The sequence below is a fragment of the Scyliorhinus torazame genome, chromosome 16 (assembly GCF_047496885.1).
Source record: "Scyliorhinus torazame isolate Kashiwa2021f chromosome 16, sScyTor2.1, whole genome shotgun sequence".
In the NCBI taxonomy this organism is placed as follows: domain Eukaryota; kingdom Metazoa; phylum Chordata; class Chondrichthyes; order Carcharhiniformes; family Scyliorhinidae; genus Scyliorhinus; species Scyliorhinus torazame.
This window is the reverse complement of record NC_092722.1, coordinates 118,051,868-118,079,461: the sequence shown is the minus strand read 5'-3', so window position 1 is coordinate 118,079,461 and position 27,594 is coordinate 118,051,868.

Below are 27,594 nucleotides of genomic sequence, written 5' to 3'. Positions count from 1 at the left end.
CCGCGCTTTTTGAAACTCCCGCGCTGTTTCCAAGGTCCTGGCTCCCTCTCTCTCCCGAACTGCTGACCTGCAAGGTAAGGAAGTGGTTAAGCAGTACTTACCTCACCCACAGCGCGCCCTTTTAAACTGTCCCCTCTGCCTCGCAGCTCCCGCGCTTTTTGAAACTCCCGCGCTGTTTCCAAGGTCCTGGCTCCCTCTCTCTCCCGAACAGCTGACCTGCAAGGTAAGGAAGTGGTTAAGCAGTACTTACCTCACCCACAGCGCGCCCTTTTAAACTGTCCCCTCTGCCTCGCAGCTCCCGTGCTTTTTGAAACTCCCGCGCTGTTTCCAAGGTCCTGGCTCCCTCTCTCTCCCGAACAGCTGACCTGCAAGGTAATTCCACCAACCTTTGTGTCGTCTGCAAACTTACTAATCAGACCAGTTACATTTTCCTCCAAATCATTTATATATACTACAAAGAGCAAAGGTCCCAGCACTGATCCCTGTGGAACACCACTGGTCACAGCCCTCCAATTAGAAAAGCATCCCTCCATTGCTACCCTCTGCCTTCTATGGCCTAGCCAGTTCTGTATCCACCTTGCCAGTTCACCCTTGATCCCGTGTGACTTCACCTTTTGTACTAGTCTACCATGAGGGACCTTGTCAAAGGCCTTACTGAAGTCCATATAGACAACATCTACTGCCCTACCTGCATCAATCATCTTAGTGACCTCCTCGAAAAACTCTATCAAGTTAGTGAGACACAACCTCCCCTTCACAAAACCGTGCTGCCTCTCACTAATACCGTGCTGCCTCTCACTAATACCGTGCTGTCTCTCACTAATACCGTGCTGCCTCTCACTAATTCTCGAAGAATTCTCTCCAGTAATTTCCCTACCACTGACGTAAGGCTCTTCAGCTGTAGTTCCCTGGATTATCCTTGCTACCCTTCTTAAACAAAGGAACAACATTGGTGATTCTCCAGTCCTCCGGGACATCACCTTAAGACCGTGAGGATCCAAAGATTTCTGTCAAGGCCTCAGCAATTTCCTCTCTTGCCTTCTTCAGTATTCTGGGGTAGATCCCATCAGGCCCTGGGGACATATCCACCTTAATATTTTTCAAGACGCCTAACACCTCGTCTTTTTGGATCTCAATGTGACCCAGGCTATCTACACACCCTTCTCCAGACTCAACATCCACCAATTCCTTCTCTTTGGTGAATACTGACGCAAAGTATTCATTTAGTACCTCATCCATTTCCTCTGGCTCCACACATAGATTCCCTCCCCTGTCCCTCAGTGGGCCAACCCTTTCCCTGGCTACCCTCTTGCTTTTTATGTATGTGTAAAAGCCTTGGGATTTTCCTTAACCCTATTTGCCAATGACTTTTCGTGACCCCTTTTAGCCCTCCTGACTCCTTGCTTAAGTTCCTTCCTACTTTCCTTATATTCCACAGAGGCTTTGTCTGTTCCCAGCCTTCTAGCCCTGACAAATGCATCCTCTTTCTTTTTGGCGAGGCCTACAATATCTCTCATTATCCAAGGTTCCTGAAATTTGCCGTATTTATCCTCCTTCCTCACAGGAACATGCCGGTCTGAATTCCTTTCAACTGACATTTGAAAGCCTCCCACATGTCAGATGTTGATTTACCCTCAAACATCCGCATGTCTCTATGTTCTTCAGTTCCCGCCTAATATTGTTATAATTAGCCTTCCCCCAATTTAGCACATTCACCCGAGGACCACTCTTATCCTTGTCCACCAGCACTTTAAAACTTACTGAATTGTAGTCACTGTTCCTGAAATTCTCTCCTACTGAAACTTCTACAACCTGGCCAGGCTCATTCACCAATACCAGGTCCAGTACAGCCCCTTCACTAGTTGGACTGTCTACATATTGTTTTAAGAAGCCCTCCTGGATGCTCCTTACAAACTCTGCCCCGTCCAAGCCCCTAGCACTAAGTGAGTCCCAGTCAATATTGGAGAAGTTAAAGTCTCCCATCACAACAACCCTGTTGCTTTTACTCCTTTCCAAAATCTGTCTACCTATCTGCTCCTCTATCTCCCGCTGGCTGTTGGGAGGCCTGTAGTAAACCCCCAACATTGTGACGACACTCTTCTTATTCCTGATCTCTACCTATATAGCCTTGCTACCCTCTGAGGTGTCCTCCCGCAGTACAGCTGTGATATTCTCCCCAACCAGTAGCACAACTCCTCCAACCCTTTTACATCGCCCTCTATCCCGCCTGAAACATCTAAATCCGGGAACGTTTCGCTGCCAATCCTGTCCTTCCCTCAACAGGTCTCTGTAATGGCAACAACATCATAGTTCCAAGTACTAATCCAAGCTCTAAATTCATCTGCCTTACCTGTTATACTTCTTGCATTAAAATACATGTACTTCAGGCCACCAGTCCCGCTGTTTTCAGCAACATTTCCTTGTCTGCTCTTCCTCAGAGCCAAAATGGCCCTATTTCCTAGTTCTCCCTCAATTTTTCCACCTTCTGACCTATTGCTCCGGTACCCACCCCCCTCCATACTAGTTTAAACCCATCGTGTGACACGAGCAAATCTCGCGGACAGGATATTTGTGCCTCTCCAGTTTAGATGCACCCGTCCTTCTTATACAGGTCACACCTGCTCCGGAAGAGCTCCCAGTGGTCCAGATAACTGAAACCCTCCCTCCCACAGCAGCTGTTTAGCCACGTGTTTAGCTGCTCTATCTTCCCATTTCTAGCCTCACTGGCACGTGGCACAGGGAGTAATCCCGAGATTACAACCCTTGAGGTCCTGTCTTTTAACTTTCTGCCTTTCTCCCTGAACTCAGCACGAGCTTAGCTTTGGTTTGCAAAGCTGGTTTGCACTAATGCTAAATCTATACTTTAAATACGCCTCCCATGCCATTTCAACTTGATTAATGGTGTATTTGTACTCCTTTTTAATCCAGTTTATATCCCTAATAGTTATTGGTGCTATATTCCATTTGTCATTCGTGAACCAATTATGGGGAGGCGGTGGCATAGTGATATTGCCACTGGACTATTAAACCAGAGACCCAAATAAATGCTCTGGGGACCCAGGTTTAAACCCCACCACTGCAAATAGTGAAATTTGAATTCAAGAAAAATCTGGAATTAAAAGTCTAATGAAGGGTGGCATGGTGGCCCAGTGGTTAGCACTGCTGCTTCACGGAGGACTTGGGTTTGATTCCAGTCCTGGGTCACTGTCCGTGTGGAGTTTGCGCATTATCCTCGTGTCTCTGTGGTTCTCACCCCCTGTGGTGAACCACTGTACATCTGTATTAGGGGATGAAAGGCAGGACCTGTACTACAGGTTTGCCGGTAGCCCCTGCCTGCTGGCTCCGCCCAGGAGGAGGAGTATAAATATGCGTGTCCTCCATTCAGCTGTCATTTCTCCAGCTACTGTAGGAGGCCACGCATCTTACTGCAATAAAGCCACACAGTTGTACCCAATCTGAGTCTTTGTACAATTGATCGTGCGTCAATTTATTACAGTAAGATTTTCTACAAGATGGACATCCGAATCAAGCCAGGTCACCTGCAGCTGGATCCGCAATCGATCGACGCCAGGAAAGACTTTAATCACTGTTAGCTTGCTTCGAGGCTTACACAAACTCAGTGAACACCCCACCGACGGAGGCTCAGAAGATACAGGTCCTGTACTCCAGGTTGAGCTCAAGCGTGTTTCCGCTGATCCAGGACGCCCCGACCTACGCAGAAGCCATGGCGCTCCTCAAAGAGAACCATGCACATAAAGCGAAGACACTCTTTGCCAGGTACGTACTCGCCACTCGTTCTCAACTCCCTGGTGAGTCCATTGAAGACTTCTGGTGGGCCCTTATCCTACTCGTCCGGGACTGTGACAGTCAGGCCGTTACGGCCACCAAACATTCTAATCTCCTCATGCGCGATGCTTTTGTAACAGGTATTGGGTCGGACCTCATCCGACAAAGACTGCTTGAAGGGGCCACGCTCGACCGAGCGAAGACAAAAAAACTAACGCTCTTCATGACGATCGCCTCACGTAATGTTCAGGCCTATCCCTCCAGCCACGCGGGTCACCCCTCCTATCCGTCCTGGACCCCGCAAACGGCCGCCCCAGCCGGGGCCTTACCCAGCCAATATACCTGCGCCACTTGCCAATCCGTGCACCCCGTGGGTCCCCAATGCTATTTCTGCGTCCAGCAGAAGCACCCTCGCCAACACTGCCCGGTACGCACTCCCATTTGCAAGGCTTGCAGCAAAAAGGGCCACTTCTCCGCAGTGTGCCAGGCCCGCGCAGTCGGCGCTATCGCCCCCTCCCCACACGGACAATGGGCGCCGCCATCTTCACCCCCCCCGGACTATGTGCAGCCAGAGGGCGCCGCCATCTTCACCTCCCGGGACCACGCGCGGCCAGTGGGCGCCGCCATCTCCCCCCCTCAGTCCATGTGCGGTCCATGGACGCCGCCATCTTGTCCAGCTCCAGCAACATGCGGCCCATGGGTGCTGGCATTTTGTCCCGCCCCCGCAATGTGCGGCCCATGGGCGCCGCCATTTTGTCCCCCGCAGGATCTTCAGTCGCCGCCATCATGTCTTCCCCACGGGGCATGGACGCAGATGACATTCCACGACCTGGGCCCCCCACGCTCTCCGTCTTCTGCCACCAGTGACGATCAACCGCAGCTCGCCTCAATGACGCAAGACCAGTCTCGTCCACACAACCTGGCCACCGCTTCGACTACGGTGAAAATCAACAGCCACGCGACCTCTTGCCTGCTGGACTCCAGGAGCACCGAAAGCTTCATTCACCCGGATATGGTAAGGCGCTGCTCCCTCGCGGTCCACGCCGCCAATCAAAGGATCTCCCTGGCCTCTGGATCCCATTCCGTCGCGATCCGAGGGTTATGCACGGTTACTCTCACGGTCAAGGGCGTAGAATTCAGTGGCTTCCGCCTCTACGTCCTTCCTAATCTCTGCGCTGCACTATTACTAGGCCTGGATTTCCAGTGCAATCTCCAGAGCCTCACCCTCAAATTCGGCGGGCTCCTACCCACCCCTCACTGTGTGCGGCCTCGCGTCCCTAAAGGTCGACACCCTCTCCCTCTTTGCCAATCTAACTTTGGATTGCAAACCCGTTGCCACCAAGAGCAGACGGTACAGCACCCAGGACAAGACCTTCATCAGATCCGAAGTCCAGCGGCTGCTTCGGGAGGGTATCATCGAGGCCAGCAATCGCCCCTGGAGAGCCCAGGTGGTAGTCGTTAAAACTGGGGAGAAGCATAGAATGATCGGATTATAGCCAGACCATCAATCGGTACACGCAGCTCGACGTGTACCCACTCCCACGCATATCTGATATGGTCAACCAGATTGCGCAGTACCGGGTCTTCTCAACGATTGACCTAAATTCCGCCTACCACCAGCTCCCCATCCGTAAATTGGACCGTCCATACACTGCCTTCGAGGCGGACAGCCTATCACTTTCTTAGGGTTCCCTTTGGCGTCACTAATGGGGTCTCGGTCTTCCAAAGGGAGATGGACCGAATGGTCGACCGGTACGGTTTGCAGGCCACGTTTCTGTACCTAGACAATGTCACCATCTGCAGCCATGATCAGCAGGACCATGGTGCCAACCTTGTTAATTTTCTCCGCACCGCCACTCTCCCTAACCTTACTTATAATAAGGAGAAGTGTGTGTTCAGCACGACCCGTTTAGCCATCCTCGGCTATGTGGTCCAGAACGGAGTTCTGGGGCCTGATCCCGACCGCATGCGCCCCCTCATGGAGCTTCCCCTCCCCCACTGCCCCAAAGCCCTCAAACGCTGTCTGGTATTCTTTTCGTACTACGCTCAGTGGGTCCCAAACTACGCGGACAAGGCCTGCCCACTCATACAGTCCACCCAGTTTCCCCTTACGGCCGAGGCACAACAGGCCTTCGCCCGTATCAGAACAGACATAGCAAAGGCCGGGATGCACGCAGTAGACGAGACACTGCCCTTCCAAGTAGAAAGCAACGCACCAAACGTCGCCCTTGCCGCCACCTTCAATCAGGCAGGCATTCTTTTCCCTCACCCTTCATGCCTCAGAAATTCGGCACTCGTCCATCGAAAAAGAGGCCCAAGCTATCCTTGAAGCTGTGCGGCATTGGAGGCATTACCTGGCTGGCAGGAGATTCACTCTCCTCACTGATCAACGGTCGGTAGCCTTCATGTTCAACAACACGCAGCGTGGCAAGATCAAAAATGCTAAAATCTTGTGGTGGAGAATCGAGCTCTCCACCTATAATTACGAGATCTTGTATCGCCCCGGCAAACTCAACGATTTCCCCAGATGCCCTATCCCGTGGTACATGTGCCAGCGCACAAGTATACCAACTCCGGGCCCTACACAACAGCCTTTGTCACCCGGGGGTCACTCGATTGTACCATCTGGTCAAAGCTCGCAATCTGCCCTACTCCGTCGAGGAAGTACGGACAGTCACCAGGGGCTGCCAGATCTGCGCGGAGTGCAAGCCGCACTTCTACCGGCCGGACTGTGCACACCTGGTGAAGGCCTCCCGCCCCTTTGAACGCCTCAGTGTGGATTTCAAAGAGCCCCTCCACTCCACCGACCGAAACACGTATATCCTCAGTGTGGTCGATGAGTACTCCAGGTTCCCCTTCACCATCCCATGCCCCGATATGACGTCTGCCACTGTCATCAAGGCTCTGAACACAATCTTCGCTCTGTTCGGTTTCCCCGCCTACATCCACAGCGACAGGGGATCCTCATTCATGAGTGAAGAGCTGCGTCAGTTCCTGCTTAGCAGGGGTATCGCCTCCAGCAGAACGACGAGCTACAACCCGGGGAAATGGGCAGGTAGAGAGGGAGAACGGGACGGTTTGGAGGGCCGTCCAGCTGGCCCTACGGTCCAAGAACCTCCCAACCTCTTGCTGGCAGGAGGTCCTCCCTGATGCACTACACTCCATCCGGTCACTACTGTGCACCGCTACGAATAAGACACCCCATGAATGTCTCTTTACCTTCCCCAGGTAGACCACATCCGGGGTGTCGCTCCCGACTTGGCTCGCAGCTCCAGGACCGGTCCTGGTCCGTAAACATGTCCGACTCCACAAAGCGGACCCATTGGTCGATAGGGTACACTTGCTCCATGCCAACCCCCAGTATGCCTATGTGGCGTACCCCGACAACCGCCAAGATACTGTCTCCCTCAGGGACCTAGAACCAGCAGGTTCCACCCATACACACTTCCCCGTCCAGGCACCATCCTCCCCTTCCCCGGCGCTTCCAACATTAATCCCACCAGGTCCATCCCTCCTTCCCCTGCCCACGCAAGAGGACGAAGAGGATTTCGGCACGCTCCCGGAGTCATCCAACATCAGGCCGACATCGACGTCAGCATCATCGACATTGCTGCCACCATTACGTCACTCCCAGCGGAACGTCAAGGCACCAGACCGGTTGAACCTCTAACTTGCACCGGACTTTCAAGAGGACATTTTTTTTCTCACTTCCTTTTAATAAAACGCTGTACATAATTTTCAATACTGTATATAGTGCTACACCACCCCTGCCAGACTCATTTTAAACAGGGGGTGAATGTGGTGAACCACTGTACACCTGTATTAGGGGATGTAAGGTAGCACCTGTACTACAGGTTCACCGGTAGCCCCTGCCTGCTGGCTCCACCCAGGAGGAGGAGTACAAATATGCGTGTCCTCCATTCAGTTGCCATTTCGGCAGCTGCTGTAGGAGGCCACGCATCTTACTGCAATAAAGCCACAGTTGTACCCAATCTGAGTCTTTGTACAATTGATCGTGCATCACCCCCACAACCAAAAGCTGTTTAGAGGGGATTCCAGCTGTGCCCCAGCTGCAGAATCCCTCAAGGCCAACGGGAACAGCATCCATGGGCTAGAAGTAGGTGAGGGTGCCACATCGCTTGAGAACCCAAGTCCTCCGTGAAGCTGCAGTGCTAACCACTGGGCCACCATGCCACCCTTCATTAGACTTTTAATTCCAGATTTTTCTTGAATTCAAATTTCACTATCTGCAGTGCCGGGGTTTGAACCTGGGTCCCCAGAGCATTTCTCTGGGTCACTGGTTTAACTACCCAAAGATGTGCTGAGTAGGTGGATTGGCCACGATAAATTGTCCCTTAATTGGAAAAATTAAAAAATAAATTTAAAAAATACAAGTCCAATGATGACCATAAAATCGTTGCCGATTGTCATACAAACCCATTTTATTCACTGATGTCCTTTTGGGAAGGAAATCTGCCATTCTTACCTGGCCTGGCCTATATGCGACTCCAGATCCACAGAACATATGTTGACTATTAACTGCCCCCTCAAGGGCAATTAGGGATGGGCAATAAATGCTGGCCCAGCCTGCGATGCCCAAGTCCCATGAACGAATAAAAAAAGAGCTGGAATGGATGTAACCTTTTTTTCAAGATCATTTGCTGTGTTTTCACTCCTATTTCTAATTCATCATCAATTCGTGTTGTCAGCAAATTTGGCAAGTTTACATCTCATTTCAGTTTCTAGATCATGAACAAAGATTAGAAACAACAGGGCCTCAATTGTTGACCTCTGTGGGATTACACTCAACATTTCTTCGCTGCGTTTATGAGCACTCTCACAATGTGGCTTAATTAAAACCCTTTCTTGTGGAATTTTGCCAAAAAATCTTTCTGAAAGTCCAAATGAACAATATCATTGGGAGTCCGGTGCTTATTCGATCTGCAATATCTGGAAATCATCCATGAGATTTGCTAGACATAATCTTCTTTTCCAAAGTTCCTTTTGAGTAAGTTACTGTTTTTCAGATACTCTAGCTTGTGCTCGATAATAGATTTCATGACTTACCTTTGACTGATCTCAGGTCCACATATTTCATCAGTAGTTACTTTCTTGCACAATTTTACCTGCAGTTTTCTCCCCTTCTCTTCTAAAGGCAAGAAGCACTAGTTGGAGTGCTAGGAACACGGCAACCTCAACCTGCCCAGCCCCAAGATGGTGGTCATTCTTTATAGGGCTGATTCACCAATTGGACACTCTGAATGAGACTCATGGAGAACACTGCTCAGAAAATTGATGGAAGGAAATCCAGGAACTGCAGGTCTCCCTGAATATCAGATTAGTGTTCCCAATGAGGAGCGTTCTCCTGCGGAAGCACCTGATTATGGACCCATCCCTTCTGTGGATCTAGATTGTGACTCTTGGTTGCCTCTGCAGCTGTGGCAGAAAACACCTCCGTTCCTGTTCTTCCTTACCTGACACTTATACTTCCCAGCAGGAAAGCCATCGGCAGTGGGAATATTGGATGATTTTCTTTCCCTTTTTAAAGTTCTGTAGCTAACAATAAGACCACACCTAACGGCCTGTATAAATTGCTAATTCAGTTTGGCAATGAAACCCATGAGATCAGGTGATAAATGCTGACTGCAAGAATTGGAAAGGTAAGTATAAAGAGAGAGAACAAAGGAGAATGAAAGAGAGAGTCGAAAGAGAGAGAGACTCAATAGAGAAAGGCTAAAAAAAGAAAGAAGTTGCATTTAGATAGCACCTCCAGATAGTCCAAGATGTTTAACAGCAAATGAAGCATTTAAAAAATAAAATCAAGTCACTGTCGTACTATAGAAAATATGAACCAATTTAGGAGGTGGTGCTGTAGTGGTATTGTCACTGGACCAGTAATAGACCCAGGATAGTGCTCTGGGGACCTGAGTTCAATTCCCGCCATGGCAGATGGTGGAATTTGAATTCAATAGAAATCTGGAATGAAAAGTCGAATGATGACCAAGAAACCATTGTCGATTGTTGTAAAAGCCCACCTGGTTCATTAATGCACTTTTGGGAAGGGAATCTGCCATCCTTACCCTACATGTGACTCCAGACACACAGGAGTATGATTGACTCTTAAACGCCCTCTGAAAGTGAGACACTCAGTTTAGGGGACAATTTGGGATGGGCAACAAATGCTGACCTTGCCAGCGATGCCCATACCCCACAAAAGAATTTTTTAAAAGTACAAATTCCAATGTGGTAATAGACAGGTTATCTGATTTTCAGTAATGTTTAATGAGTGATAGTGTTGACCAGGACTCCGGAATCGGGGGGTTGTGGGGGGTGGGGTGCAGAGGGGTGGTGTTGGTGTGAAATCCCCTCCTCTTCTTTTTAAGAGTGTCATGGGGTCGTTTACATGCACGAGAGCAAAGGTGCGCTCCCCATTTAACGTCTCCTATACAAGGCAGCCATGGTGATTTGCTGTTAAAATCAGGGCAACAGCCTAGATTTTTATTGCCGTCCCACATGATGCAATTTTAACTGTTTCAAATATGCATATTGAATCTCAAGGATGTAGTTGGGGCCTGGCTGTAATTTGTACCCTAGGGTAAAGCCAAACGAGGAAGATTTTGTGGATCAATGGGCTGGCTCGTCTCTTCCTGCCTATCATTTCTGAATTGCCATAGATCCTGTCTTATCAATATCGCCGACAACAAAACTGTATTCACTTGCCATTTTGATTAAGGCTTATTCAATATTTACCAAAAGGTGATTAGACCGTTTTACAGAAAAAAAGGAAAACATATCTGATCGCTACAAAACCATGATTGCTCCAGGATTCTTATATTTGTGCAGTATTTACAAAGAGCTGTTTTGGTCATTTTTACAGGATGTTTGCTCAGTAATAAACTATGGCCAACCATTCTTTTCTTTTTACTCATTCGAAACAAGACAGAAGCTTGCAATACCTTCTTTTGCTTGATAAAGGCCCCATTCAAATGACTTATATTTTCCAGACAATAACTACTTTAATGGCGTCTGAGTGTTATTACTCCAGAGGAAGAAAGTATCTCAATTTAATAGGTGAACATGCCTCAGAGTCTAAAATTACTTTGCCACAAGCTGACCACTAATTATTTCAATGGTGTCAGATAAACAGCACATGATGCTGGTATGCCACAATCCCTAGCGAAATTCCAGCCTCCACATGTACTCAAATTAGTTACAAGGCAATCAGACCAGCAGTTCAGCTACAGGTCATTTGAAATCATCCTGCTCAAACCTATGAAATGTTTACCCTTCCGGTTACTTCCAGGGTTTAAACTGGTCAACCCAAACATTTGGCATGGCAAATCCCTGACATATTTCATATTGGACCCAAGTGTTAACTTGACCAGTGAACAGGTGAGTCATTTGCAAAACAACTCCGTAAATAAGTCACACACGCGCTGCCCACTGACACCTTTGTCCGATGAGATGTCTGATCAGATGACATCTACAATTGCTATTGCATTTACCATAAATAAAGCTTGGGTCCCCTGTGGTTGAGAATCTTTGCTCATGGCGTTGGGTTGCCAGCAGCTGTTGTGTGAGAAGTCCCAGGAGTTGGGAGGACAGGTGAAGAAGGGAAAGTGAAGGCAAGCAAGATGAACAAAACCAAAGTTTTAAAATAATGAACGGTTTCAGGAGGGTACAGATAGAGAAAATGTTTCCATTTGTAGTGGTGTCCAAAACTGGAGGTAATAAATAAAAGACAACTACTTAAAATTCCATTCGGGAATTCAGGAGAAACTTCTTAATCCAGAGGGTTGTCAGATTGTGGATGCAGCTACTACAAGGACTAGCTGAGGCACATGTCATTTCCTTAGGCACTGGATTGGTTTCTGGTTCTGTGTGAAGTTAAGAATACTGAACAGCGAACCTCAGTCAGGGGTCATCAGTGCTTACATTTCCCACTTCAAAGCTGGTCAGTACAGACAGACCTAAACCAATTTGATAGGGTATCGCTTCAGGAGTTCCTCAGGGTAGTGTTGTGATATGATCTCATGCACCTTTAAGGAGATCTGCCTTAAACTACTGTCAGTCATTACACACCTTAAAGGGATGTGAATTGAGATCCCATGACTGGTAGTCAGCCTGCAAGCATGTGGAGAGATGTACCACACGTAACCTCTCAGAGGACATTATCTCTCTATGGTCTTATCTTCAAATTTTGTGCATGATTGATATATTTACATTGAGCAGTAAAAGAACATAGCAGTATCCTGGGTGAAACCAGCTTCATCTGTTTCAATTACCATGCTCCCCATCATAAATCAGAGCTGGAGGCGATCATTGATGATCACGTTCAGAACTCCTTGGATACTGAAGCTGATCGTGTCCACAAGCAGAAAGACCTGAAAAATATTTGGGATTGCTCCATTAAGAGGCAAGTAATATTCAAGACACACAAGTGGCAGACAATGACCATCCCCTACAAGAGAGAATCTAACCATATTGACATTCAATTACATTACCATCACTGAATTTCCCACTACCAACATGCTGGGGCTTATCACTGACTAGAAATTGAATTGGATCAGCTGTATAAATAGCGTGACCACAGGAAATCACTCATAAGGCACAAGCACTCTCCACTTGCTTGGATGCGTGCAGCTCCAGCAACACTCAAGAGGTTTGACACCATCCAAGACAAAGCAGCCTGCATGATCAGCACCTTAAATTTTCACTTCCTACATCACTGGTACAGAGTGGCAGTAGTGTGCCTCATTTGTAAGATGCACTGCAGAAACTCGCCAATATTCCTTTGACAATACATTCCAAATCCATGACTTCAAGATGGATAAAAGCAGCAGATGCAAGGGAACATCACCACCTGCAAGTTCCCTCCAATTCACACCGTCCTGATTTGGAATTATATCACCGTTCCTTCACTCACGCTGGGTCAAAATCTTGGAACCACACTTCCCCTCCCCCTCCCTAATGGCACAATGTACCTACCCTACATGGACTTTAAAGGTTCAAGAAGGTGGTTCACCACAAACATCTCAAGTGTAATTATAGATGGGCAATAATGGTTGGCCTAACCAACGATGCTCATACCCATGACTACAAAATTAGAATCAGTCTTTGAGCTCTTCCCACAAGTCTATAACTAACAATGTTTCCAAAGCAAAACCTTAAATGCTGAAAATCTGAAATTAAAGGAGAAAATGTTCCAACTCAGAGACTTTTCCTCAGAACTGGGAGAAATTAGAGATCTGACAATTTCTAAGCAAGTGCAGAGCCAGCAGTATAGACAGGTTTGGAGTGGCTTATGGTGGGTAGTACAATGGGTTGTAAATGGTAAAAACAGGACCATTACCAGCACCCACTGTCTGACGAATTAGGAATGTTGCCTACAATCTGATGTTGTTGAGCTCAACGTTGAGGCCAGAAAGTTGGAACGTGCCTCCTCAAAAAACAAGGTCCGGTTTCTCAAGCTTGTGTTGAGCTTCACTGGAATTGTGTTTGAGGCCAAAACAGAGAGAAAGGCTATTAGTAGGGCAGAGAATTAAGTTGGCCAGCGACTGGGAATTCAGCATGACACTCGTGGAATGAGCAATGATGTCCACACAAAATCTTTTCTACCATACTTAAGTGAATAATATTGTCAGGGGCATAGATAGGATGGATAGGGAAGGGTAATTTCCCCTTAGCTGAGTGGTCAATAACCAGGGAGCACAGATTTAAGGTAAGGAGAAGGAAGTTTAGAGGGGATGTGAGGAAAAAGATTTTCCCCCAGAGGATGGTTGGAATGTGGAACTCACTACCTGAAAGGGTGATAAAGGTAGGAGTCCTCAAAACATTTATGAAGCATTTATATGAGTTGAAATGCCATTGCATACAAAGTTTAAGTAAGGTTTCTAAGCCGAAGGCAATCGTGTCCTGCTTGCCACAATTGCGAGGCACAGAGGAGGTCGTGAGGATGCTCCATAAGCAGCATGAGGAGAAGGAGTGAAGTAGAGAGGGAGATATTAGTGAAAGCGAGAGATTAAATGTGCAGCTCCGGTAGCAGTTAGCGGTGAAGGACAAGGAGATGGATGATGTCAAGAGGGCACACCAATCTTGTCTCGCCCACCTCAGCAGCTTCCAGATTCAGTATGATAAGGCCTACCAGGACACGCAACGTGCTGTACTGGTAAGAGAAGAATCAGAGAACCAGGTAGAACAGTTGAGGAAACAGTGCGATGATTTGAAGGCAGCCCTCCGAGCACTCCACAGTTCCACCACGGAACAGAGGCAGAGTTTGGTGGATCATGCCAAGTGCAGGCAGCAAATTGCAAAATTGCAATCCCTGCTATCTGTTCAGACTGGGTTCAGCGACACCTTTGGCCCCCAGTTAGGTCAGGACGATGGCCCCGATTGGCGGAACTCAGTGAAACGGCCCAACGGTACGTGAGTGAGACCGAAAATCAAAATAGAGCCCCCCAGGCCCCGAAAAGAAAATCACCCGTACCACCGACTGCACATGCAGCACCCAACCCAATGAACCCATCAGGGTCACCATGGAAGACCAACCTGATTTTGTGTATACAACTCCATTAACCATCACCCAGTTAAGAGATGCCCGCGATAAGATTGAGATTTTCCACTCCACATCAGACCCACACCACTTTTTCGAACTAGTGAAACAACAGACCCTCATGTATGGTTTGGACGAGCAGGAAGAGGTAAAGCTTATGTGCCTTGACCCGTCAGTTAGTTCAGCCCTTCGTGACTCACAAAATGTTGGAGGAGGTAGCCTCCTAGAGATGAAAACGGCCATTTTAGACGCCATTGGTTACAATAGAGGAGATCCGGTAGAAGGATTCAACCGGTGCAGACAGAAAAAGGGAGAGCATCCAACAGCGTTTGCTGGACGCCTTATGATACACTTTACTGCTGTATTTGGTGAGTTAGCCCGCACCCATTTATCAGCAGACGATACGGCCAAATGGACCCGTACCCTAGTATCCCATGCCACAGAGGCAGGACAGAAGGCATGTGCCAGTTACGACCCCTCAGACCCGGCACACAATGAAGAGTGGGTTCTGAATCGCTTATCGAGAGCTTGGGAACAGTCCGTACATAGAAAGACAGAGCAGGAGAGAGTAGACGCCACAATTAATCCAGTAAGGGCACACCAAGGCCCCACATGGGTAAATGAAGGCAGAAATCACGCGCAGCACCCTAAAGCGCAGGAATGTTATAATTGCGGACACGAGGGACATTACGCCCGAGAATGCAATGCCCCCCCTAAGCAGCAAAGGAATCAGCACACAAACGCCCCCCCCAGAAACAATGCCAGACCCATCCACAGTGTTAGCGCCCGACCAGATAATTTGGCCATAAACGGCTCCCCAACTTGGGTCTGCGATACCCTTTGGGATAAGTCCGGAAGACCGGTAGTTGCAGGCACAGTCCGGGGACACCCCGTAGAGTTCCTTTGGGACACACGTTAAACTCCTCTACCATGTACCAGAGAGAGATATGGCCCACTATGGACACCATTACCCTTAACGGCTTTACAGGTCACCTCCAGCAGGGATACATCACGGCCCCTGTGGACGTACAGCTTGGCAATATTAAAACAAAACACTCGGTCGTTTTAGTAGATTTACCCGAGGCAGAAGAACACGTCCTGGGCATAGATTTCATGGGTGCACACAAGCTTTCATTAGACTCAGTTAACAGGTGTGTATGGAAAATGGCTAGAGCAGCATGAGCCCCGCCACGCTCACAGTAGGAGATTATACACACAGAATCAGCTCAGTAGGAGAGTACTGGTTTGATCCACAAACCCTTACCACAGACAAAGCGGTTAGAGAGGTCTTGAAAAGACATAAAGCGTTTGACCAGCACAGCACGACTGCGGCAAAATCTCAGGAGTGATTAACATTACAGGTCCCGATCCTAAGCCCCAGAAACAGTACGGCTTCCCCCAGCAAGCCGAGGGAGAGATAGCCAAGGTAATCCAAAGTTTATTAAATCAAGGAGTGATTCGACCCGTAGCATCAACGAACAATGCCCGATTTGGCCAGTAAGAAAACCAGATGGTTCATGGCGACTGACCATCGACTACAGGGAATTGAACAAAGTGACTCCCCTAGCAGCCCCAACATTGCCACGTTGCCATGTTAACACAGGGACTCCAGTCGAAATTTTTCATGGTATTGGACATCAGCAATGGCTTTTAGTCCATACCACTGGACAAAGCATGCCAGTATAAATATGCGTTCACTTTCCAAGGACAGCAGTCCACAACTCCCCCTCCATCTTTCACAGTCAATTGGCAAACGGCTTATCTAAATTTTACCGCCCTGAATGCCTTGTTCAGTATGTGGACGACTTGCTCCGACAGACTGACACCAAGGAAGAGCACGTTTAGCTTCTTTCCGAATTATTAGAACTACTCACAAAAATTGGATTCAAAATTAACCCCAAGAAAGCCCAAATCCTCCAGGAAAAGGTCACATATTTAGGTACGGTCATCACGCATGGGAAGCGTTAAATAGAACACAAACGCATTGATTCTATTGTAAAATTGCCTTTGCCCCAGAACGTTACAGCACTCCGGTCATTTTTAGGACTGGTTGGATATTGTAGAAACCACATAGACGGATTCGCCACAAAAGCAGCCCCACTTTCCGAGCTCGTAAAGAAACAGGCTCCATGGAAATGGCTTCCACAGCACAAGGACGCCGTGGATGCATTGAAATGCTCCCTGAGCACAGCCCCCGCTCTGTAAGGCCCAGATCCACACTCCCCTTATGCGATAGGGGTAGCGACCACCGACCGAACCCTTTCGACTGTACTCTTGCAGGAAAGGCATGATTGTCTAGGGCCCGTAGCCTATGCCTCACGAGTTTTAGATCCAGTGGAACAGGGATTTTCAGCCTGCGAAAGGCACCTGTTAGCAGTTTTCTTGGCAGTACAGTACTTCTCGTACATAACCGGACTCAACCCAGTTACCATTTTGACAGAGCACACCCCGACACAGCTTTCATTGGACGGCATACTAAAAGATGGCACAGTAAGCCAAATTCGAGCAGCGCGATGGACCCTACTCCTACAAGGACGCGACATCACCGTAAAACGGACAAAAATGCACACGTTTCTGGCTGACAATTTGCACTACGCAGGAACCCCACATGAGAGTGAGATCATGCCCCCAAGCATAGTGCAGGCCCCTTTGTTCCTAAGTCGGTACCAAAAAAGACACGTATCCGACCACAGACGACCCAGCCCACAGACAAAGCATTGAGAATTTATGCAGATGGCTCCTCCACAGTCCTTAATGGAAAAAGGATCACAGGATGTGGGATTTATGTAGAGGACGTGCAGGGACGCGCTTTAGAAGAAATAGCTTTAAAGTTGCCTGGACACTTAGGCAGCCGAGTGAGCAGCCATTGCTTACATTGTCCAGCACCCCGATCACTTCCCGACCCCAGCAGACATATATTCAGACAATTTGTACGTCTGCAACAGCCAAACAGAATTCCTACCCCTGTGGGAATCTAAAAGATTTATATCCGCCGATGGAAAACCTCTACCCTCAGCCCCATTGCGCAAACATATCCTTCAGAGAGCGAAAGGCAGGAAATATGGCATAGTTAAAGTAAGAAGTCACCACCGTTCCTCCCCCCCCAGTAACGTGAAAGCTGTCGCCCTAGCGACGGAAGGCTCATGACATGGCCACTTTTGGCAACCCCCCGAGAGTGCCCCAGTGCACGCAGTTCAGGTCTCACAGACCAACATCCAGGACTTAGCCCAGACACAGAAGGAAGACGAGACATTGAAGGAAATTTTAAAAGGAAACTTCCCAGCTCCCTATGAAAAGCTTAGGAATTCCTTAACGATCCATGAGGGAATCGTTTTAAAAGATGGCATTTATGTAGTCCCCACCCAGGACAGGAATGAAATCATTTGTAAATTCCATGACGGACATGGACACCAACGGATTGAATCCACCCTTGTCCACCTCAGACCTCTCAGCTGGTGGCCTGATTTAAAAACCGACGTATCCCATTACGTCAAAAATTGCTTGATTTGTGCTCAGAACAACCTGGATAGGTATGCGAAGAAAACCCAGCTATGACACACCCACCCTGTAAATGGCCCGTGGACAAACCTTCAGTTAGATTATATTGGTCCCCTCCCCCCCTGCAGAAATGGATACAAATATGTGTTGGTGGTAATCGACACATTTACGAAGCTTTCCTCTCGAGAACAAATACAGCCAAGGCCGTGGCAAAGATCTTAAACGAGCAAATTTTTACTCGATGGGGACTCCCCCGTAGTATTGAGTCGGACCAAGGTTCACACTTTACAGGCAGGGTCATGAAAAGCGTCATGACAATTTTTGGTATTAAGCAAAAGTTCCACATTGCCTATCACCCGCAGTCCTGCGGCAATGTGGAACGCATGAATCGGACGCTAAAGACCACACTTAGAAAAATGGTGCAGCAGCACAACACGACATGGGACACAGGGCTCCCATTCGCACTGATGTTTATTAGGAACACAGTGTCGAGCTCAACAGGATATACCCCCCATACCCTCATGACCAGATGACCTATGAAGAGTACCGAGTATTTATTTGGATTGGATTTGGCCAGCCCCGCAGTCCCCGCCCTGACTCATGAGAAAGCAGTCCAGCACATGGTAGAAAATATTAAAGCAGCACAGCTCGCTGCAGCTGTTCGGCTAGGCACTAAACAAAAGCAGAGTAAGGTCTGCTTTGACAAGACAGTGCACCCGACAGAGTATACAGTCAGACAGCAAGTGATGATCACCTTATACAACCCCAGCTCATTCCTCTCCCCTAAATTTGCAGGACCCTATTCAATCTCGGACCAAGTAAGTCCCTCAGTTTATAAAATCATGTATCCGAACGGAAAATCAGGATGGTTCCATGTAAATCAGCTTAAGATTTATGGAACGCAGTGCAGCCACGCGCATCACCTCTCATTGGCGATGGCAGACAACGAGGACCCGCCCACTGACAACCCAATCCCCGCCCCCCCCTTCCCCAGCAGTGACAGCACGTCCACAGACACAACCTTGACCCATAGAACATAGAACATAGAAAATACAGCACAGAACAGGCCCTTCGGCCCACGATGTTGTGCCGAACCTTTGTCCGAGATTAATCATAGATTATCATTGAATTTACAGTGCAGAAGGAGGCCATTCGGCCCCTTGAGTCTGCACCAGCTCTTGGAAAGAGCACCCTACCCAAACTCAACACCTCCACCCAACACCAAGGGCAATTTGGACATTAAGGGCAATTTATCATTGGCCAATTCACCTAACCCGCACATCTTTGGACTGTGGGAGGAAACCGGAGCACCCGGAGGAAACCCACGCAGACACGGGGAGGACGTGCAGACTCCGCACAGACAATGACCCAAGCTGGAATCGAACCTGGGACCATGGATCTGTGAAGCAATTGTGCTATCCACAATGCTACCGTGCTGCCCTTAAGAACAAATAAATCTACACTATATCATTTTCCCGTAATCCATGTACCTATCCAACAGCTGCTTGAAGGTCCCTAATGTTTCCGACTCAACTACTTCCACAGGCAGTGCATTCCATGCCCCCACTACTCTCTGGGTAAAGAACCTACCTCTGATATCCCTCCTATATCTTCCACCTTTCACCTTAAATTTATGTCCCCTTGTAATGGTGTGTTCCACCTGGGGAAAAAGTCTCTGACTGTCTACTCTATCTATTCCCCTGATCATCTTATAAACCTCTATCAAGTCGCCCCTCATCCTTCTCCGCTCTAATGAGAAAAGGCCTAGCACCCTCAACCTTTCCTCGTAAGACCTACTCTCCATTCCAGGCAACATCCTGGTAAATCTTCTTTGCACCTTTTCCAGAGCTTCCACATCCTTCCTAAAATGAGGCGACCAGAACTGTACACAGTACTCCAAATGTGGCCTTACCAAGGTTTTGTACAGCTGCATCATTACCTCATGGCTCTTAAATTCAATCCCTCTGTTAATGAACGCGAGCACACCATAGGCCTTCTTCACAGCTCTATCCACTTGAGTGGCAACTTTCAAAGATGTATGAACATAGACCCCAAGGTCTCTCTGCTCCTCCACAATGCCAAGAACTCTACCGTTAACCCTGTATTCCGCATTCATATTTGTCCTTCCAAAATGGACAACCTCACACTTTTCAGGGTTAAACTCCATCTGCCACTTCTCAGCCCAGCTCTGCATCCTATCTATGTCTCTTTGCAGCCGACAACAGCCCTCCTTACTATCCACAACTCCACCAATCTTCGTATCGTCTGCAAATTTACTGACCCACCCTTCAACTCCCTCATCCAAGTCATTAATGAAAATCACAAACAGCAGAGGACCCAGAACTGATCCCTGCGGTACACCACTGGTAACTGGGATCCAGGCTGAATATTTTGCCATCCACCGCCACTCTCTGACTTCTATCGGTTAGCCAGTTCGTTATCCAACTGGCCAAATTTCCCACTATCCCATGCCTCCTTACTTTGTGCAGAAGCCTACCATGGGGAACTTTATCAAATGCCTTACTAAAATCCATGTACACTACATCCACTGCTTTACCTTCATCCACATGCTATCCTCAAGTTTTTCAAAATGCCCAACACATCTTCCTTCCTAACAAGTATTTCCTCGAGCTTACCAATCTGTTTCACACTGTCCTCTCCAACAATATCGCCCCTCTCATTTGTAAATACAGAAGAAAAGTACTCATTCAAGACCTCTCCTATCTCTTCAGACTCAATACACAATCTCCCGCTACCGTCCTTGATCGGACCTACCCTCGCTCTAGTCATTCTCATATTTCTCACATATGTGTAAAAGGCCTTGGGGTTTTCCTTGATCCTACCCGCCAAAGATTGTTCATGCCCTCTCTTAGCTCTCCTAATCCCTTTCTTCAGTTCCCTCCTGGCTATCTTGTATCCGTCCAATGCCCTGTCTGAACCTTGTTTCCTCAGCCTTACATAAGTCACCTTTTTCCTCTTAACAAGACATTCAACCTCTCTTGTCAACCATGGTTCCCTCACTCGACCATCTCTTCCCTGCCTGACAGGGACATACATATCAAGGACACGTAGCACCTGTTCCTTGAACAAGTTCCACATTTCACTTGTGTCCTTCCCTGCCAGCCTATGTTCCCAACTTATGCACTTCAATTCTTGTCTGACAACATCGTATTTACCCTTCCCCCAATTGTAAACCTTGCCCTGTTGCACGTACCTATCCCTCTCCATTACTAAAGTGAAAGTCACAGAATTGTGGTCACTATCTCCAAAATGCTCCCCCACTAACAAATCTATCACTTGTCCTGGTTCATTACCCAGTACTAAATCCAATATTGCCCCTCCTCTGGTTGGACAATCTACATACTGTGTTAGAAAAGCTTCCTGGACACACTGCACAAACACCACCCCATCCAAACTATTTGATCTAAAGAGTTTCCACTCAATATTTGGGAAGTTAAAGTCGCCCATGACTACTACCCTATGACTTCTGCACCTTTCCAAAATCTGTTTCCCAATCTGTTCCTCCACATCTCTGCTACTATTGGGGGGCCTATAGAAAACTCCTAACAAGGTGACTGCTCCTTTCCTATTTCTGACTTCAACCCATACTACCTCAATAGGGTGGTACTCCTCAAACTGCCTTTCTGCAGCTGTTATACTATCTCTAATTAATAATGCCACCCCCCCACCTCTTTTACCACCCTCCCTAATCTTATTGAAACATCTATAACCAGGGACCTCCAACAACCATTTCTGCCCCTCTTCTATCCAAGTTTCCGTGATGGCCACCACATCGTAGTCCCAAGTACCGATCCATGCCTTAAGTTCACCCACCTTATTCCTGATGCTTCTTGCGTTGAAGTATACACACTTCAACCCATCTCCGTGCCTGCAAATACTCTCCTTTGTCAGTGTTCCCTTCCCCACTGCCTAATTACAAGCTTTGGCGTCCTGAATATCGGCTACCTTAGTTGCTGGACTACAAATCCGGTTCCCATTCCCCTGCCAAATTAGTTTAAACCCTCCCGAAGAGTACTAGCAAACCTCCCTCCCAGGATATTGGTGCCCCTCTGGTTCAGGTGCAACCCGTCCTGCTTGTACAGGTCCCACCTTCCCCAGAATGCGTTCCAATTATCCAAATACCTGAAGCCCTCCCTCCTACACCATTCCTGCAGCCACGTGTTCAACTGCACTCTCTCTCTATTCCTAGCCTCGCTATCACGTGGCACCGGCAACAAACCAGAGATGACAACTCTGTCTGTCCTGGCTTTCAACTTCCAGCCTAACTCCCTAAACTTGTTTATTACCTCCACACCCCTTTTCCTACCTATGTCGTTGGTACCAATGTGCACCACGACTTCTGGCTGCTCCCCCTCCCCTTAAGGATCCTGAAGACACGATCCGAGACATCCCTGGCCCTGGCACCCGGGAGGCAACATACCTTCCGGGAGTCTCGCTCGCGACCACAGAATCTCCTATCTATTCCCCTAACCATTGAATCTCCTACAACTATTGCTTTTCTATTCTCCCCCCTTCCCTTCTGAGCCCCAGAGCCTGACTCAGTGCCAGAGACCTGGCCGCTAGGGCCTTCCCCCGCCTCCAGAATCAAATTTCACCCTGACGCTTGATTCGGCTGTTAGCGACAGCGATAGCGACAGCACAACTGAAGCCCCTGAGAGACCCGAACAATGGACCCACATACCAGGCCCCAGTCACTACAGCCCCAGAGACACCAAACAGGATATGTTTGGCCCCTTTGAGACGATTTATTTGCCCACATCGGAACCTGACCCACCACCCGACGATAGCGACAACCCCCTTGCCCAGACCGTCCTACGGAACATGAAACACTGGAACACTGGTACCGTGATAATTCCTGTCGTCTGACACGGAATGACGAAATGGACCCCACATCGGCACACGCATGAAAACTCCACACGCGAGTTTGGCATCCGGGAGATGGTGATGACTCCGAGTCTGACTCCCACCATGCTAACCCCTTTGAAACCCTTTTCGGAATAGAACCCTGAGGTGTCCAGATGATGAGAGAAAGGAACCGATTGAGAAACCTGCTCGCTTTTCTTGTTTAGTTTGTTTTTAAATGTTGTACGTTCTCTCTTGTACGATTTTGTGTCAGCCTCACGGATAATATCTTGATACAGTAATAGCTACTCTTCTGACGCCACATGGCAGTTAAAGAAACAAATTTGTTGGAGCCCATATATGTCCAAATTTAAAAAAATAAAAATAATTTTTATTAAAGGTTTTCATAAAATATCAATAACAAAATGAAAAAAGGAACCCAACAGGGTTAAGTACAAAACACAGTCTAGAAAAGCAACACCCCCTCCCACCCACTGTACATAAATAATAAATTAACATTAACACCCCGACTTAACACAACAGGTGTATACACCCCTCAGACCCTTCAGTGTAAACAACAAAAACAAGAATAAAGGAAATCCCCCCCCCCCCCCGAGCTGCTGCTGCCATTGACCAATGTCTATCGTTCTGCCAGGAAGTCTAAGAACGGTTGCCACCGCCTAAAGAACCCTTGTACCGACCCTCTCAAGGCGAATTTCACCCTCTCCAATTGAATGAACCCTGCCATATCACTGATCCAGGATTCCACGCTTGGGGGCCTCGCATCTTTCCACTGAAGAAGAATCCTTCGCTGGGTTACCAGGGACGCAAAGGCCCGAATTCCGGCCTCTTTCGCCTCCTGCACTCCTGGCTCCTCTGCCACCCCAAATATTGCGAGCCCCCAGCCCGGTTTGACCCTGGATCCGACCACCCTCGACACCGTCCTCGCTACGCCCTTCAAAAATTCCTCCAGCGCTGGGCATGTCCAGAACATATGGGTGTGATTTGCTGGGCTCCCTGAGCACCTAACACACCTGTCCTCACCCCCAAAAAACCGGCTCATCCTTGTCCCAGTCATGCGTGCCCTGGCAGCACCTTAAACTGTATGAGGCTGAGCCTCGCGCACGAGGAGGAAGAGTTCACCCTCCCGAGGGTATCTGCCCACTTCCCTTCCTCAATCTCCTCTCCCAACTCCTCCTCCCACTTACCTTTCACCTCCACCACCGAGGCCTCCTCCTCCTCCTGCATGACCTGGTAAGTTTCCGAGATCTTCCCCACTCCCCCCCCCGAGAGCACCCTGTCCTGTACTGTGCGTGGCAGTAGCCGCGGGAATTCCACCACCTGCCGTCTGGCAAACGCCCTTACCTGTAAGTACCTGAAGGTGTTCCCTGGGGGGGAGACCGTACTTCTCCTCCAGCTCACCCAGGCTCGCGAACTTCCCGTCCACAAACAGGTCCCCCAATCTTCGTATCTCTGCCCTGTGCAACCCCGAAAACCCTCCACCTGTTCTTCCTGGGGCGAACTGGTGGTTCCCCCGTAATGGGGTCCAAGCCGAGGCCCCAACTTCCCCCCTGTGCCGCCTCCACTGCCCCCAGGCTCGTGGTATACCTCCTTGGAGGGAACGGCAGCAGCGCCGTTGCCAGCGCCCCCAGACTCGTACCCACACAAGACGCCGTCTCCAGCCTCTTCCATGCAGCCCCCTCCATCACCCACTTGCGCACCATCGTCGCATTGGCGGCCCAGTAGTACCCACAGAGGTTCGGCAGCGGCAGTCCTCCCCTATCTCTACTCTGCTCCAGGAACACCCTTCTCACCCTCGGAGTCCCTCGCGCCCACACTAACCCCATTATACTCCTGTTAACCCGCCTGAAAAAAGCCTTCAGGATAAACACGGGGAGGCACCGGAACAGGAACAAAAACCTTGGGAGCACCGTCATTTTGATTGACTGCACCCTACCCGCCAAGGACAGCGGCAACGCGTCCCACCTCTTGAACTCCTCCTCCATTTGCTCCACCAGCCTTGTAAAGTTAAGCCTATGCAGGGCCCCCCAGCTCCTGGCCACCTGGACCCCCAAATACCTGAAGCTCCTTTCCGCCTTTTTTAGTGGGAGCTCGCTAATCCCCCTGTCCTGGTCCCCTGGATGAACTACAAACAGCTCGCTCTTCCCCATATTGAGCTTGTACCCCGAAAAGTCCCCGAATTCCCTCAGAATCCTCATTACCTCCGGCATTCCTCCCACCGGGTCCGCCACATACAGCAGCAGGTCGTCCACATAAAGTGACCCCCTATGCTCCTCCCCATCCCGCACCAACCCCCTCCAGTTCATTGACTCCCTCAGTGCCATAGCCAGGGGTTCAATCGCCAGTGCGAAGACCGGGGGGGTCAAAGGACACCCCTGTCTCGTCCCTCGGTGCAACCAAAAGTACTCGGACCTCCTCCTGTTTGTGGCCACACTCGCCATTGGGACCTCATACAACAGCCTAACCCACCTGACAAACACCTCCCCAAACCCGAACCTCTTCAGCACCTCCCACAGGTACCCCCACTCTACCCTATCGAAGGCTTTCTCAGCGTCCATCGCCACCACTATCTCCGCCTCCCCCTCCCTCGCCGGCGTCATGGTAACATTCAAAAGCCTCCGCACATTCGCGTTCAACTGTCTCCCCTTCACAAACCCCGTCTGGTCTTCATGGATGATCTGCGGCACACAATCCTCAATCCTCGTGGCTAAGACTTTCGCCAGCACCTTGGCATCTACATTTAGCAGGAAATCGGTTTGTAAGACCCACATTGCAGGGGATCCTTCTCCCGCTTCAGGATCAAGGAGATCAGTACCCGGGACATCGTCGGGGGCAAAGCCTCCCCCTCCCTTGCCTCATTAAAGGTCCTGATTAACAGCGGGCCCAACAGGTCCAGGAAGCGGTCCATCCCTCCCTCCTCCCATGGGGGCTCGGATCGGTACAATTCCTCGTAAAAGTCCCTGAAGCCCCATTGATGCCAACCCCACTCCGCACCACACTACCCCCCCTGTCCTTAACACCCCCGATCTCCCTAGCTGTGTCCCGCTTCCGAAGCTGATGCGCCAGCATCCGACTTGCCTTTTCCCCATATTCGTAAATTGCCCCCTGGGCCTTCCTCCACTGCACCTCCGCCTTCCTAGTGGTCACCAGATCGAATTCGGCCTGGAGGCTATGCCTCCTCTTCAACAATCCTTCCTCGGGCTCCTCCGCATACTTCCTGTCTACCCTCACCATCTCCCCCACCAGCCTCTCCCTCTCCCCCCCGCTCCCTCCGCTCCTTGTGGGCCATAAAGGAGATCAGCTCTCCCCTCACCACCGCCTTCAGTGCCTCCCATACCATCCCCACTCGGACCTCCCCGTTGTCGTTGGTCTCCAAGTACCTCTCTATACTTCCTCGGACCCGCTCGCTCACCTCCTCGTCCGCCAGCAGCCCCACCTCCAAGCGCCACAGCGGGCGCTGCTCCCTCTCCTCCAAGTCCACCCAATGCAGGGCGTGGTCTGAAATGGCTATTGCCGAATACTCAGTATCCTCTACTCTCGCTATCAGCGCCCTACTCAGAATGAAAAAGTCGATTCAGGAATAAGCCTTATGTACATGTGAGAAGAATGAAAATTCCCTAGCCCCCGGCCTTGCAAATCTCCAAGGGTCCACCCCTCCCATCTGGTCCATAAACCCCCTCAGCACTCAAGCTGCCGCCGGCTTCCTACCCGTTCTAGACCTGGAGTGGTCCAGTGCCGGATCCAACACCGTGTTAAAGTCTCCCCCCATTATCAGGCCCCCCACTTCCAAGTCTGGGATCCGACCCAACAAACGCCGCATAAAACCCTCATCGTCCCAGTTCGGAGCATACACATTGACCAGTACCACCCTCTCTCCCTGCAACTTACCACTTACCATTATGTACCTACCGCCATTATCTGCCACACTGCTCGACGCCTCGAATGACACCTTCTTTCCCACCAAGATCGCCACCCCTCGATTTTTGGCATCCAGCCCCGAGTGAAACACCTGACCTACCCACCCTTTCCTCAGTCTTACCTGGTCTGCCACCTTCAGGTGTGTCCCCTGGAGCATAACCACATCCGCCTTGAGCCCCTTCAGGTGCGCGAACACGTGGGCCCACTTAACCGGCCCATTCAGTCCCCTTACATTCCAGGTTATCAGCCGGATCCGGGGGCTACCCACCCCCCTCCCCCGCCGACTAGCCATGACCCCTCCTCGGCCAGCCACGCGCCCGCACCCCACACCCGGCCCGTTCCCCACAGCAGCATACCCCCGTCTCGACCCACCCCACTCGCTCCAGCTCCTCCTTGACCATAGCAGCAGCAACTCGATTCACCCCCCCCCCCCCCCCCCCCCCCCCCCGGGCTAGGACCCATCCTAGCTGATTTACTCCCCCCATTGCACTTCCACAAGTCAGCTGACTCCTGCTGACCCCAGCCACTCCCGCCTCTCCTTCGACTCCTCCCATTGTGTGGCACACCCTCCTCTCCCGTTCCCATCCATAGGCTCTCCCCCTCCCCCTTCCGTTTTAAGCGCGGGAAACAACCCTCGCTTTCCCGCCCCGCCACCTCCAGTCTTCAGCGTGGGAAAAAGCCCACGCTTTCCACCTACCAGGCCCCGCCACCTCTGACGCAGCTCCTTTTACAGGCCCGGTCCCCTCACCCCTGAGTCGGTCCTCTTCCTCCCCTGCGGGGCCCCATCTCACCCCCGTCCACCCCCCCTGTTCCATTTACCTACCCCCCTCCAAGAGCCCCCCCTGACCAACCCAACCATAACAGTGCCCAACCCGCCCCAGCCACCCTCACCGACCCGAAAGAGAAAAACACCGAGAAAAAGAAACCCGGAGCAATACAAAGGCTCCACCCTCGAA